Raw genomic sequence first — 6,477 nt, forward strand, 5'->3', positions numbered from 1 at the left:
GTAGTTACTCAAAATAATTATTAGCATAAAACGTTTCTTCGTAACAAGGAATGGGTAGAGGTTGATAGTATAAAACATTGTGAGAAACAGGTCCCTCTGAAGTGGAGTACTTTTTGAGAAAGAAGTAACTTTTCACGAATTTGATTTCGAGACCTCAGATTTAGAATTTGAGATCTCGAAATCAACCATCTGAAAACCGAAACTTCGTGTGACATGGGTGTTTTTTTCTTTCATTATTATCTCGCAACTTCGACGACTGATTGAGCTCAAACTTTTACAGGTTTGTTATTTTATGCATGTAATGTTGAGATAAACTAAGTGAGAAGACTGGTCGTTGACAATTACCAATAGTGTCCAGGGTCTTTAACTCTTTGTGAAGTCAACCCCAGATCCTTCAAGATCCATTGCATGTTTTGTTTGTTTCTGTTTTGCTGATTGCTGCACTTTTAACCATTGTGCTTTATACACATACACATGTCATGTAAACAGTGAATTTCTGCTTTTAGTAATCCTCAAATAGCACTGAAATCCGTCATTCAGTGACGCTCGTGGCTCTTCAACAATGTTACCCCTGTTGACTAGGACATTTATTTCAGTCATCAAACCAACTCAGCTCCCTTGGGAATAAACTGCCTCTGCAGCCAAATATGTAGTGACCAAGCTAAATACATTACAAGAACCATCTCAACCCTCACAGGTACATGTACCTCTAACCCCTGTGCAATCTATGGAAACTGTATGACACACCTAAGGGTCTACAAGCCTAAAACATTCATACTTCCTGCAGTATGAACCAGGCTTAAGTAGTGATTAACTTACTTGCATGATGGGCAGAAATAGAAGACGGTTTGTCCTTCATTAGCTGATCGTGTTTGCCTGGTGTGGAAATAAAAGTTCATCGTGACCGCACTTGGCACATGCCCTGTCAATCTGAAACCAGACCAGATACAAATATGAAATTAAGAAGTGATGAAAAATAACCAAGCATTGAAAAAACTAATTTGTGATAATACGCCTAAAAGGTAGGGCCATAAGTTTGGATTTTTTTGGTCAACGATTAATGGACAAAATATAGAAAGATGAAATAAAACTGTGAAAATTTCAGCAAAATAGGTCTACTGGTTCGACTTGCTGAGAAAACAGAAAGAAGCAAAACCCTGTCACAGTAGCGATGAATCAATCCGAGGTAAAGATTTCGATACATCAACAAATAAGGTTTGCTTTTTTCCCAAACGTTTCAAAAAAATTGGCATGGGGCTTCTTTACGGGTGGCGAACCCATAGTCACCAATTTTTGCTCCTCTGTTTTCAGAGGTAAAATATATAACCTCTGAAATAAAACGAACCTATTTGTATATCCAAATATTTGGGGGCTTACGCTAGTTTAAAAATTTTACCCAATGTCAACTTTTAATTTGAAGTGGCACAATTTTCAATCAAACAGTTAAAAAATTTGCCAGGGGTTTCCTTACGGGTGGCGAACCCATTGTAGGGCCACTGATTTTCCGTTTCAGAAAAGTGCAAATTCCGTTTGGCAAAAACATGAATTCCGTTTCAGGCACAAAAAATTCCGTTTCATGTTTTTTTAATTAGATAAAAGGTTGTTTAATACCCAGGGACACACTTATAAAAATCAATTTGAGATAAGTTGCACTGTTGACTTCGTAAAATGTTCATTTGAACTGACAAATTTCAAAAAAATACTTTTTTTTATAATTGTTGATTATTTTGTATACTGCTGTTCTAAAAAGGTTGCACTGTGACTGCAGTATCAATGCACATGATGTGATAGACTTGATTCCAAGTCTAAAACTGCAGTTGATTCTCTGCATCAGCCACATTGTAGGCTAATGACAGGAGTGTATCCACAAGAGGGCGCTGTTTCAGCATGATCAAAGACTTGGGAACAAGTCTATGGACGTGACCATTCTCCATCCACAAACAAAATGTCAGCCATTTTGTTTTCGCTTTGGCGACAGAATGTTGACAGTTTACGGTTTTATTTTAGACCTTTCCGAGATGAAAAAACATTGTATGTGTTCTTATAGATCATAGGTAAGCTAGTTTGTGTATTATTGTTGGTAAAAGAGAGGGAGAAAATGCAATTTGGGTGAACAAAAAATGTTTAAAACGTGCCGCGAATAATGCCCTTCGCTTAACCATGTTAACAACGTGTGTACATCATGTGTGTAAACATTGAGGATGGTGTGAAGTAGAACAGAATGATCCACGGTTACGATCTCGTACTTTTTAATGGTCTGATTTCTGATGCCTTTTTAGTTTAACAAAAAGAATCTTAATAAAGAATGCAATTTCAATAGTTTTGGCGTCAAGAAAAAAAAAAAAAAAAAAAAAAATCAAATTTTCTGAAATCCCGTTTTCCGTTTCAAAGGGCGGATTCCGCGAATTCCGTCCGTTTTCCGCGATCGCGGAAAATCAGTGGCCCTACCATTGTCACAGATTTTTGCTCCTCTGTTTTCACAATTTAAATATAAAACCTCTGAAATAAAACGAACCTATTTGTATATCAAAATATTTGGGGGGTTTACGTTATTTTTCAAAATTTACCAAACGTAAACTTTTAATATGAAGTAGAAAAATTTTCAATCAAACACAGATAAAAAATTTGCCAGGGGTTTCCTTATGGGTGGCAAACCCTTTGTCACTGAATTTTTGCTCTTCTGTTTTCAGAGTTAAAAATATGAAACCAAATATTTGGGGGCTTGTATTTCAAAACTTACCAAATGATAAATCACGTAATGATATGAAGTGGCGCATTTTTCAATTAATAAACGCAGTTAAAGAATTGGCCAGAGGTTTCCCTACGGGTGGCGAACCCATATCACTGAAGTTTGCTCTTCTTAACAGTTAAATATAAAACCTCTGAAATAAAACAAAACTATTTATAACCAAATATTTGGGGGGGGGGGAAGGGTAATTTTCAAATCTTACCAAATTATAAAAAAATCGCCTTTTAAAATGAAGTGGTACATTTTTCAACTAAACACAGTTAGAAAATTGGCAAGAGGTTTCCCTACGGTTTGCGAACCTTAATCACTGATTTTTGTTGTTTTCAGAGGGATAAAACCTCTAAAATAAAATAAACAAGTACAAGCAAAGAACTTTGGGGGTTGCTTTTTTTCAAAATTTACCAAATGATAAACAACCTTTTATTCAAAACTAAGTTTTGCATTTTTCTTTCAAACCATTTCATAATTGACCAGAGGTTCTCCTACAGGTGGCAAACCCTTTACACTGATTCGTTTTTGTTTCTTTCCTGAAATAAAATAAAATGGTGAACCTAAATATTTTGGGGTTTATATTCTTCAAAAGAAACCATATGAAATAAATCACCTAATAAATTTCATCTATTGTGCATCTTTTTTTCATAAACCAGTTTTAAAAATGGCTGGAGGTTTCCCTGTGGGTGGTGAACCCTTTTCTGTACATCTTTTTTTTATTCATTCAGAGTTAAATATAAATAATGAAACCTCTGAAAGCAAAAAAAAGGAAAAAAATGTTTTGGTGGTTATAGTTTACACAAATTTAACAACAATAAAGTACAAACATTTCTGTATGTAAACATCAAGATATAAACCTAAACAATTTGGGCATTTCCTTAGATTTCAGTGTTTCACTCACCAGTGGTCCTAGGTCTTTCTGGCCGACGACCTCGTGACGACCTTCAACATCCTCGGGAGAGTTGAGACGCAGGTATCAATGATAAGACCACACCATGTATAATGCAGCTGTAATGAGAAGGAAGACAAAAAGTTACTTTTCATTCATTCAAAAACATGCCGTCTGTGCTAATGGTAGTGATAGGCCTATATGCGGTCACCGCTGAGTGACACAAAGAACAAAATATTCACTGATAATATTAACAATAATAAACACAACTTTACCCAAGTGTTACACTTTGTTGAAAATCTGTGAAAGGAATGTAATTTTAACTTAAAAAGGACAAAAACATACCAGATCCTGGAGCGATTCCCAGGTTTATACTATGAACCTCTCGCATCGCATTGCAAACGCTTTATTTTTCAGTTGGACGAAACCATTCTGTGAAAGGGGTGTTGCAAGGCAGTGCTGCAGTGTTATCGCGCCATATAATGAGTGAACAGCGGGCAATGAACGGATAGCGCGCACGCCCTGCCTCGATGTTGGAACACCCCTTTCACAGTTTGTGCCCTTAGAATTTGTGTCATGATTTTTGAAAGTGGTAAAAAGGGGGCAAATCTGGTGACTAGCTGTCAAAATTATACGTGTTGGACCAGATTGTCATTTGCCGCTCGAAAGAATCTCGTAACCCTCTGGCCTGGCGGCCGTCGGGAGGAGGGTTACGTTATCGCAACTACAGAATTCCCTGCTTCCGTAAGCGCCGATTCTGTGCTTACGGTAAGCAGAGCCATGAAATTGGGCCCATGCCTCATCATAAGATTTGAAAATCTGAAACATCCATTTTCAAAAAAAGACAAGTCAGACAGGGATATCTCATTGAGGTAAATTAGATACTATATTATTTCATATCAAATCAAAAAGAGGTTGTGCCAAGTGTATTTCTTTCAGTTTTTTTTACCACAACTAAAAAAGATTTTGATTTTATTTATACACGTACATATTTTTGTTTTAATTTATATATTATACATGACAAACAACAGCGGATGAACCACCAGTGCAATCATTACAAAGGATGATATAAAAGGCAATCATTAATCCTACAGACAGGCCTAGTAGATATAATGTAAATTACAAAATTATTAATTGAAAACTTTTTTTGTTATACTAAAAAAATATTCAACTACAAATTATCAGTCACAGGTCATTTACATTATCAGAATCAAAGTCATTGAGCTGAGTTTGCAGTAATGTATTTAATATAATTAATATTCAAAGTCTGTTGCGATCATGCATCAGCCTCCTCCCCCACCGCCTCCTTGGCCACGTCCCGACCCCGCCTACCCCTTTTAAATAACGCACAAGTCAAGGGGGCTATCACAAACAACTTTACAAGCTCCGGTTTCCACAATAAGTATATATATTCCAAACTTACTTTTTGCATTTACTTTGTCAGGACATGTCTTGCACTTCATAACTACCGTTCTTTTTTCAGAAAACGGTAAAATGGAGCCACATAGCGGGTAAAATTCTCTCGAAGAAGCAAATCACTCCACTCCGTCCATGTTTTAGAGAAATTCTGATCCCGCATGCGTTTCTGTATGGGACGCACGTGATTTATCAAGCTTGACTTCATCCATACATTCAGCGTTGAATTTTGTTTAGGGTATCTGACTGTATTTAAATAGAAATCAGAAATCGCGCCCTCGGTCGGCGGATTGTAGGGTCTCCCGCGCAAAGTTAATGAGTTGTACTTGCTGGATGATCATGATTAGTTCTGGTTAAAAATACCAAGCGCAACAGGATAAACAATGAAATGAAATAAACATTATCGCCAAATACAAAACACACCACATCACTATCTAAGAGAGAAATCCCTTCCAAATACTACTAAATAAAAATCGCTTTAAATTTGTTTAAAATAATCCCTAGTACGTTACAAAAGTTGTCACTCACAAAGATGAAAAAACAAAGAAATAATATTATTATATGATTTTGTTTAACCATGATTGCTGGAAAATAGTTTTTGCCCCTCGCTATGTTTATGCTTTGTCTTTTCATGTGTGTCCTCGATGCATTTTGTTATTTTTAACCACAGGGGTAAGTTTACGTTATAATAAAAAACAGTTGCTGCTGGGGGATTAGCGAATTGTTTTTGGTTTGAAGTTTCTTATTTTAGATTCGCTTGCAACTCACGGTTATCCTGGCGTTTGGCGATAGCAAGTGAATGAGACCGTTGCAACTAACGCCTAAAATCAAGCAATAACGTTTTGTCACAAACTTTCATCCTGCCGCCGCTGCGCCTCTTGAATTTCACCGACTTGTGTAGCAAATTTTCCCTAATTTTTAAAGGCAGTGACACTATTGATAATTACTCACAATAATTGTGAGAAACTGCTCCCTCTGAAGTAACGTAGTTTTCGAGAAAGAAGTAATTTTCCATGAACTTGTTTTCGAGACCTCGGATTTAGAACTTGAGGTCTCGAAATCAAGCATCTGAAAGCACACAACTTCATGTGACAAGGGGCATTTTTTCTGTCATTATTATCTCGCAACTTAGATGACCGATTGAGCTCAAATTTTCACAGGTTTGTTATTTTATGCATAATGTTGAGATACACCAAGTGTAAAGACTGGTCTTTGACAAATGTTCTTACCTTTTCGCTTATTTTGTTTGTCCCAGTCGCTATCTTGTAAAATCCTCGCGCGTGCTCACTTGTTGTATTTTGTGACGACGACACATTCAAAGTCACCTACATATTAGTGACCGCGAGACTAAACGATCGTCTGCTGAAAACATGCGATTATTTCTTTAACAAAATTTAAAAAAAGTTAAACTTCTGACAATAATTGTGCCTCA

General features: G+C 36.4%; 1 long non-coding RNA gene across 1 annotated transcript; it reads right to left on the reverse strand.

Annotated features, from left to right (window-relative positions):
• Positions 1–893: 893 nt before the first annotated feature.
• Positions 894–5,165, reverse strand: LOC117296430. The gene is made up of 3 exons (XR_004519760.1): positions 5,053–5,165; positions 3,642–3,748; positions 894–930 (listed from the first exon to the last, which is right to left on the reverse strand). It is a non-coding gene; the product is annotated as an uncharacterized LOC117296430 (long non-coding RNA).
• Positions 5,166–6,477: the final 1,312 nt, after the last annotated feature.

Source organism: Asterias rubens, chromosome 11 (genome assembly GCF_902459465.1).
Source record: "Asterias rubens chromosome 11, eAstRub1.3, whole genome shotgun sequence".
NCBI lineage: Eukaryota > Metazoa > Echinodermata > Asteroidea > Forcipulatida > Asteriidae > Asterias > Asterias rubens.